This window comes from Rhinolophus hipposideros (genome assembly GCF_964194185.1).
Source record: "Rhinolophus hipposideros genome assembly, chromosome: 16".
Classification (NCBI taxonomy): Eukaryota; Metazoa; Chordata; class Mammalia; order Chiroptera; family Rhinolophidae; genus Rhinolophus; species Rhinolophus hipposideros.
The window spans coordinates 19,032,033-19,039,764 of NC_138062.1; positions in this window are offsets into that span (position 1 = coordinate 19,032,033).

Here is a 7,732-nt window from a genome sequence, read left to right on the forward strand (position 1 = left end):
TGGGTTTGGTATGCTAGTTATGTGTATTAGGATAAAACAAACCTGACCATTAAAATAAAAAATGTTTTTCAGGTATCATCTCACATTATCACAAGAACCACCAGTAATGTATAGATGTCATTCTGGAAAATGCTTGTTTATGGGCACCAACTAGCTAATCTGGTAAATTTAGCTGATGGAACAAGGTGGGACGGTCCACCTCGGTTCCCAGATCTATTCAATGGTGGTTTTCCAGAAATAGTGCATTTTTCTTGATTTTTCTGCTGTAAGACCTGGTAACTTTCCTATGGAACACTTCAAGCATGGGAAGGCAGTGTGGTGACAGGCTGTGGAGGAAGTTATTTGGGGGCATGTGGAGCTAGGCCATCCACTGAAAATTATAGTGTGTGGGCAGCCGGGGACCTCCCTTCACTGCAGGGTTGGTACATGCTTCAAGGAAGGATAGACAATTTCCTGAAAGTATATTTACTGCTAGCTGGACTCCTGGGAGTTCTTGGGAGAATCATTAACTATTGTTAAATAAATAAATCCCTCTTGCTGCATGGAGTTGTACTGGTGCCAAGCAATTCTACTGCCAGTGTCCGCAGCTGTTCTGGGGAACAGTTGCCTTTCTCTTTGAGGTGCTTCCCCAACCCCTCCCCTAAAGTGAATTCTCTACATCACAGTAGCCTCTTTTAAGTCAACAATTCCCGACAAATTAGTGACATTACATCTTGCTCCTGTGTTTATGGTACAACAGACTAAAAGTACACACACACGCACACACACCCATACACCCATATAATTCATATGGGGCACTTGTTTGGGAAACACTGGGCCTAGAGTTCTGACTAAAACATAAATCATGACTTTTTATTTATTAGATAAGGCAAAATCTTAACTTGTTTGTATAGACATTATATTGGGAAACGAACAAGCATTGAGATGTAAAATGCAGAAATTCCTGCTCAGCATCAAGTAGGGATTGAGTGAAATTTACAACCATCATTAACAATATTCTCACTTTAAAAAGTATTTGCTTGGTGTCTAATCCCTTTGGTAACAAACTTCTAAATATTTATATTTCTGGGCCCTATCTTCAAGAAGTTCATGATGTAAAACTGAAAGCAGAGAAAGTCATCACAGCCAGACTAAAGGAGGGGGGTGGGCGAGTCAGGGCAAGGACCTTGCCGCTAAAGGATGGTGTAAGGGGAGGTAGAGAAGCAGTGGGTGTTTCAGTCAGTGATTCCAGGAGTTGCCTCTTTTTTTTTCTCCCCTGCTTATTGATCTGGCCTTCCTGGCACAGACAGGATAGATGAACTAGGAAGGTTAAAGGCGATGGGAGACAATGTAGACCAATCCCAACTCCCGCTCAGGAGGGGTGTCTGGCAAGCTCATTCCCAGTTCTGTGCAAAAAGTAACCTTTGGGTGGGTGAGTGCTGACAACCAAGCCGTTTTCCTCCAGCCTCCGGAACGATGTAATTCTGCAAGCAAGGTCGCCTCGTCTGAAGACTCAGACGCTGATCAGTACTACGTTTATAGTCTGGGAGGCCCGTTAGGAGTCATTCAGAGGAGTCGGAAACAAAGCTGGAGGCCCGGAGTTCGCTTAATTAAGGACTGTGAGGTATGAGAGTGCTGGGGAACACGCGGCCTCGTCCGGCGGGGTTTCCTGGACACGCCTCCCCGACTTCAACCGCCTTCGTCCCTCAATTTGGGTTCTCGTTCATTGGAAGAGGAAACAGAAGTTATCGGTATCCTCATTATTAAAATTTCCTTGAAATACTTGGAACTGCACGTTTTTGCAAGAACCACAGGAGTGCCGGTGCGGCCCCCACAGCTGTGAGCTCCAGCGTCCAAGGGAGCCGGTCCCCTTCCATCTGGGAGTCCGGGGGCGGCGGGGGGGGGGGGGGTGAAGGGTGCAGGGCTGTGAGAAAGGCGTTTTGTGTTCAGAGCAGTGGCCCCGAAGCTGCCAGGTTGTCCTGCGTGCGAAGTGGCAGGGAAGCACATTGGCGCTGGCCTTCTCGCGGGCGGGGGCAGCCCGAGTCAAGGCCTTTCACACCCTGGCTCTTTCCCGAGGGGCCCGGGTCCCCAAAGCCCCGCCCACGGCCAGGTCCCCTGCCCGGGTCTTCTCTCCTCCCCGTCGGTTCCCGGCAGGTCCTTCTCCTCCTCCTCCCTCCACGATATTCTCCCTCTTCCTCTTCTGCATCCCTTCTTCCTCCGCATTGCCCCTCCCACGAATACCCCCCTCCCCCCCCACGAATACCCCCCTCCCCCCCCAATGAGGAAGGACCCGCCACAATCCAGGGCGGCAAAGGGCCCCAGCAGCCCTCGTCCTAGGAAAAAAGGCAGAACCACGTGTGGTCACGAAAGTAGCTGCCTCCTGCCCCCTCTTCCTCCTCACCCCCCCCCCCTCTGCCCCCTGCTCCCTGTACTCCTGTGGACCAAGACCGTCCTTCTCTTTATGATTTCTATTGAATTGAAATGGTAATTAAAAGTCACACCATCAGCACCCCCTACCACCACCACCACCACCAAAAAAAAAAAGAAAGAAAGAAAAAAAGAAAAACCTGCAAGTGGTTACTTTTGTTCTTTAGCCCACGTTAGGCTAAATACACTCCCAGCAAGCCATCTGGTCTCATTCCCAGACCCCTTCGTATGGTTTCCATTAAGTTTGCCAAACGGGGCATTTTCAGTGCAGCCCTGCAACCACTCAGGAACCTCCAAAACTTCTGTCCAGTCCAGTCTCATTTAGAGAATCTCAGGCCTCTTTTAAAGTTCTGAGTCCATTTACCTGATGGTCCTGGTCTTAGCTGTAATGAATGTGCTTTCCTACTCCAAGTAAGTCGGTTCTTCATGCTAATGATTACTGTTCATTCATTATTTTTTTTTTAACTATGCAAGGCGTAACTTGTTGGAATTTTGTTTTAATTCTAAAAACCTACGTTGACAGCTTTGTAGATGATTTTACAAAATAACCTGGCCACAGAAATTCCATTTGACCAGCAACCTTTGTATTGTTGGGTCTACGCAATTTATCTGCCTTGCTGTCCCCCATTCCTTCACCTCCCCCACCCCCAAAGACAAGAAAACAAATGTTAGCTTATGGAAAAATATTCCCTTACACTTGGGTTAGGGTTTGTGGTCCAAGAAAAAAGGGAGCAGGCTGGCTCATAGAATCAGAGTGCTATAACTGGAAAGTTCCTTAGAATTTATCAAAAATAAGTGTCCGTTTATTGAGAAGACTCAGAAAGTTTGGGGCTTAGGGAATGTCACCTGGTTTATGAGTAAAGTACTAAAGTACTGTGGCCTAGTTTGGCAAGGAGACATAGACATCAAGTTGTTACACCAGATGCAACAAAAGGGATTTTGACCAAATTCAATTTAATTTTAGCATCTCTCTCTCTCTCTCTCTCTCTCTCTCTCTCTCTCTCTCTCTCTCTCTCTCTCTCTCTCTCTCTCTCACTCTTCCTCCCTCTCTCCCTTTACTCTGCGGTTCCCTCTTTGTCCCACTCAAGGTCTTGCCTATTTTACAGCCCTTTCCTGTTTACCCTCACCTAAACTTCACTCCCTTCTTTCTCTTTTCCTTGCCTTTCTATCCCCCATCCTACCCGAGCCCCGAACATAAGATTTTATTTGGGTTTTTAAAATGAAACCAGGTGCTGCATAAAACAAAAGCAGAGTAATTACAAGGAAAGACTATCCAATGCCTAAGGAATGTGCTGAGTTTTATGACTCAGGCTGTCCTGGCAAAGAACTCTGACTTACATGGAGAGGTGGGTGGCACAGAGCACAGACCATACATGGCAGCCTGGCCTCCCCAGATAGGTCAGTAAAGGCAGCCTGTGACTCATTTCACAAAACCAGAGAGTCTGTTCCTTGTGGAACAAGATTTCCCGGAGGCTAGAGCCAAAGGATCATCAGCGTTTCCCGCGGGGGCCAGTTCAACCTGACATAGCAGGGGCCACCTTGAGGTTTGGAGGGGAAGGGAGCCTGGGAAGAAGGCCATCCCTGGGAAAGAAACAGGCTTGATGGACTTGGGCAAGGGTTTTTGGTGCCTTTAAGAGTTGGATAACATGGGAGCTGCAGAGTGACATAAAAATTAGCATGTATTGTGGAGACAATGGCTTGTGAGCTCCAGGTGGCAGGATTGCCCCCAGAGGTGTTTGTTCTTTGCAGCAGTGTGGTGATGAGTGCAGGAAAAGCTGGTCCAATTCTGGTGGGGTTTCTGGGGTGCCACTGCTAATGCAATCAGAAGGAGTAACTAAGAACGCAAGTGGTGGGCTTTACATAAACACCCGAGAGACACCCAGGCACACATCCTCACATTCTCAGGATTCTTTTCAAATGAGCATAGTAATGGGGTGAGGTGTACATTTTTTCTGTTACTAAGAGACAGGCTGAGAGAGCTGGGAGCTCTAAGGAGACTGTGTCCCTAGAGGTGGCGGGAGGGGTCTGCGCTGGGTGACAAGGAGCTGTTTGTGCAGGCTTCATCCCACAGGCCTGGGCTGATCATGACTGATGGTGCTTCTGGTTGCCACCCTGCCCGGCAAGACTGTCACTTTCTGAATGAAAATGAACCTTGACTGGCATAAAGGAGGTCTCCATGCAGTAGTCCCATAGAACAGGCCGTATTTTTCCTTTTCTTCTCTCTGTTTTTCTTTTCCTTTCCACGGAATACCCATTGAAAAGCTGTGGTGACTATTCCGTAATTGCAGGAAGAGCTCTGCTTCACTTTTTCATTAAAGTCTACTTACCTGGAAAAATAAAGTCTTTTAAGGACCATGACTTCATAAATATTTATAGTGCGAAGCAGGCGTCACTCCGGTTCTGTAGGAGAATGGGCTCATTCAGTTTTATTTATGATGTGACACTCGGGTGAGTGACATCCGTCATCTGGGTCGGCCCTCCACTCTGTTCCACTGAAGCATGTTTATGGAGTGATTATGCCTGCAAATAGTTGCTATTTTTAGTCTCTCTCCTTCCCTAACCCCCTCTTAGCCCTTTTAACTCCTCAAACCAACAAAAAGCCAAGCTTATGGTCAAGGGAAGATTTGAATCCTAATGACAAGGCACAGGGGCTTGAACAAGTAAGTGCTGTAGGAGCAGCTGACGAGTTGGGAGGCAATTAGACTGGGAATGATGACTGTTATTATAGCATTTGTACACGAAGGTGGTTTTGTTGGGTCTCTGTCTAGCAGGTGAGGGCTTTCAGCTGGGCGTGAGGGGTTTTGACAGGTGACGGGCATGGGCCTGAGTGACAAATACAGATGGATATGTATGAGACTTTCCTTCCCTGGGAGCTTTCTCTGGACAGGATCTCAGATCTGTCACCGTGCACCCCTGGGGCTTTGGGGGCAGAGGCTGGTGCGAGCTCTGTGACCTCAGCTGGGTCCTGGTTTCTGGTGTAACCCAAGGCTACCCACTCTCAGCCACATGTGGCCCCTGGCTGCGGGACGCAGCTGCCTTCCATCTGCTGTGGAGGGGAGAAGCCACCTCTGGCTTTGGGCTTTCCAACTGCACAAGCCCTGACCTGGACATCCAGGCTGGACCTCGGCCTACTTCAGGGCTCAGTGATTGCCCCTGATCAGCTTAGCCACCTATTGTTTATGCTGGGAAGGGCCAGGTCTTGGCACAGGGGCCTGAAGTGTTGCCAGCACTTATTTTTAGAGACAGGAAAATGTTTGCTTTTTGGCAGCTGCTCTTTTTTTTTGGCACACACTGGGATGTCGTAAAAAAGTTCAAGTGAGAGATTCCAAGTCCTAAATTCATGGTGTATGACATAGGCAATAGTACCATGAAGTCTCAACAGAAGCCTTTGTGGAGCCTGAGAGCTTTCACTAGCAGCCTTTTGCACAGAGCACATCTCCTGCTGTCCTCTGGAAGCAAGGCCTCTAGTTCACGGACTCACAGCCTGGATATCCAAGGAGGCCCTTTTGGGGGTCAGCTGGTCTGAAGTTTTATAGTTCTTATGTTCATTCATCTCCTCCTCTTCCAGTTCATAATCTAGTCCAACTCAGTAAGCACAGAAAGAAAGGAAGATAGGAAAAAAAGCAGGAAGGAAAGGAGGGGTCGGGGGGAGAGAGAGAGAGAGAGAGAGAGAGAGCGAGAGAGGGAGAGAAGAAAGGGAGGAAGGAAGGAAGGAAGGAAGGAAGGAAGGAAGGAAGGAAGGAAGGAAGGAAGGAAGGAAGGAAGGAAGGAAGGAAGGAAGACTGCTAAATCAGAAGTTTGTCGCCCTTCCTTAGACCCACTGTCATTGTCACCATGATAACTGGTTAAGGCAGCCAGCTTCCAGCGCAGGAGGCACATTACTACACTCAGGGAAACTTGCATTTTCAAATTTTATTGGAATATTTTTTGTCCTCAGTATGGTCCCTCTTCAAACGTTTTTGCACGTTCTGCGATGTGGGGTACTGACAATGTATCTGCAGGCATTTTGTAAATAGTAATGACATAGGCAAAGTAAAATGAAATGGAAATAAAAGTAAAGAATTTACTTGTTTCCTTCCTTCCTTTTTCCCTAACCTTTTAAAAAATTACTTTTTAATTATAAAAATAAAACATGAATACATTCTTCTTTGCTACTCGATTACCTTTTGGAATCATTTTTCTTCTTGCTGGAGTACATCCTCTGGTAGGTTTTCTTTTGTCTTCTCTCCTTTCTCTGCCAGAAGTGTCTGTGGACAATATTTTTTGAGGGCTTACGTGTCTGAGAATTTATTTTCATCTCTGATTTGAGTGTTAGTTTGGCTTGTTACAGAACTCTACGTTGGAATTTATTTTTCCTGAGCATTTTTAATTTATTGTTCCATTATTTTCTTGAAACTGCTATGGTTAATGTGAATCTCCCTCCTTTATAGGTAATTTACCTGTGTCTTATTGTACCTTTTAGGACAGTCTTTTCACATTGATGTTCAGGAGTTTTATTATGCTCTCTCTATGTGTGAGTTTATTTTTAAAGTTGATCCTCCTTGGCACTGATAGGCTCTTTCAGTCTGAGGGCTGGGGTCGTTCTTTAGTTCTAGGGTGTGGGGTGGCAAGGAAAAAACCAGAAAGGTTAAATTCATCTATGTAATGAAGTGCTGAAGAGGAGAGAAAGGGTCTGTGTGGCCTGAGTGTTGGGAAGAATGTTAAGGGGTTTTAGAGAAAGGGAAGGGAGGGAGGTTTGGAGATTTCATTGCCAGGAAGGTGCGGAAAATGCCCTAAGATGTTTAAGATCTTTGGATGTACATCAAGAACATATTCCCTTTTTGGTGTTTTATGGAGAAGTTACGACTTGAATTGCTGTTAATTATATTTTTTCTGTGGGACTGTTTTTCCCGTGATTTGATAATGAAACTGAAACACAAACTGCTTGGGGTAAAGATGAGTTATAGAAACAATTATTATTTTAAATTAATAAGCAATCTTCCCCCCCCCAAAAAAAAAAAAGAAAACTGAGACCCTGTTAAGGTCTAGTTCCTTCTTTTATGTAATGAGGAAATATAATTAGACGCTCTAAAGCCCTGCCTTTTCTCCATACCTCTCAGTCGCTCTCTCTTCTGCATCTTTCATTTACCTACCTACCTATTATTTGTTAATTAATAGCTTATAAGCAGCATTGACAAATAGTTTGTTCACTCATTTCTGTAATTTGTTACCAAATGAGCTGTCATGAATGGATTATAGCTTTGGACAGAGAAGACGGCATAGTGACCAAGCTTGTAGCCGGTTAGGACGCTTGGCTTAAGATCTGGTGATTGAAGCGGTGCCAGCC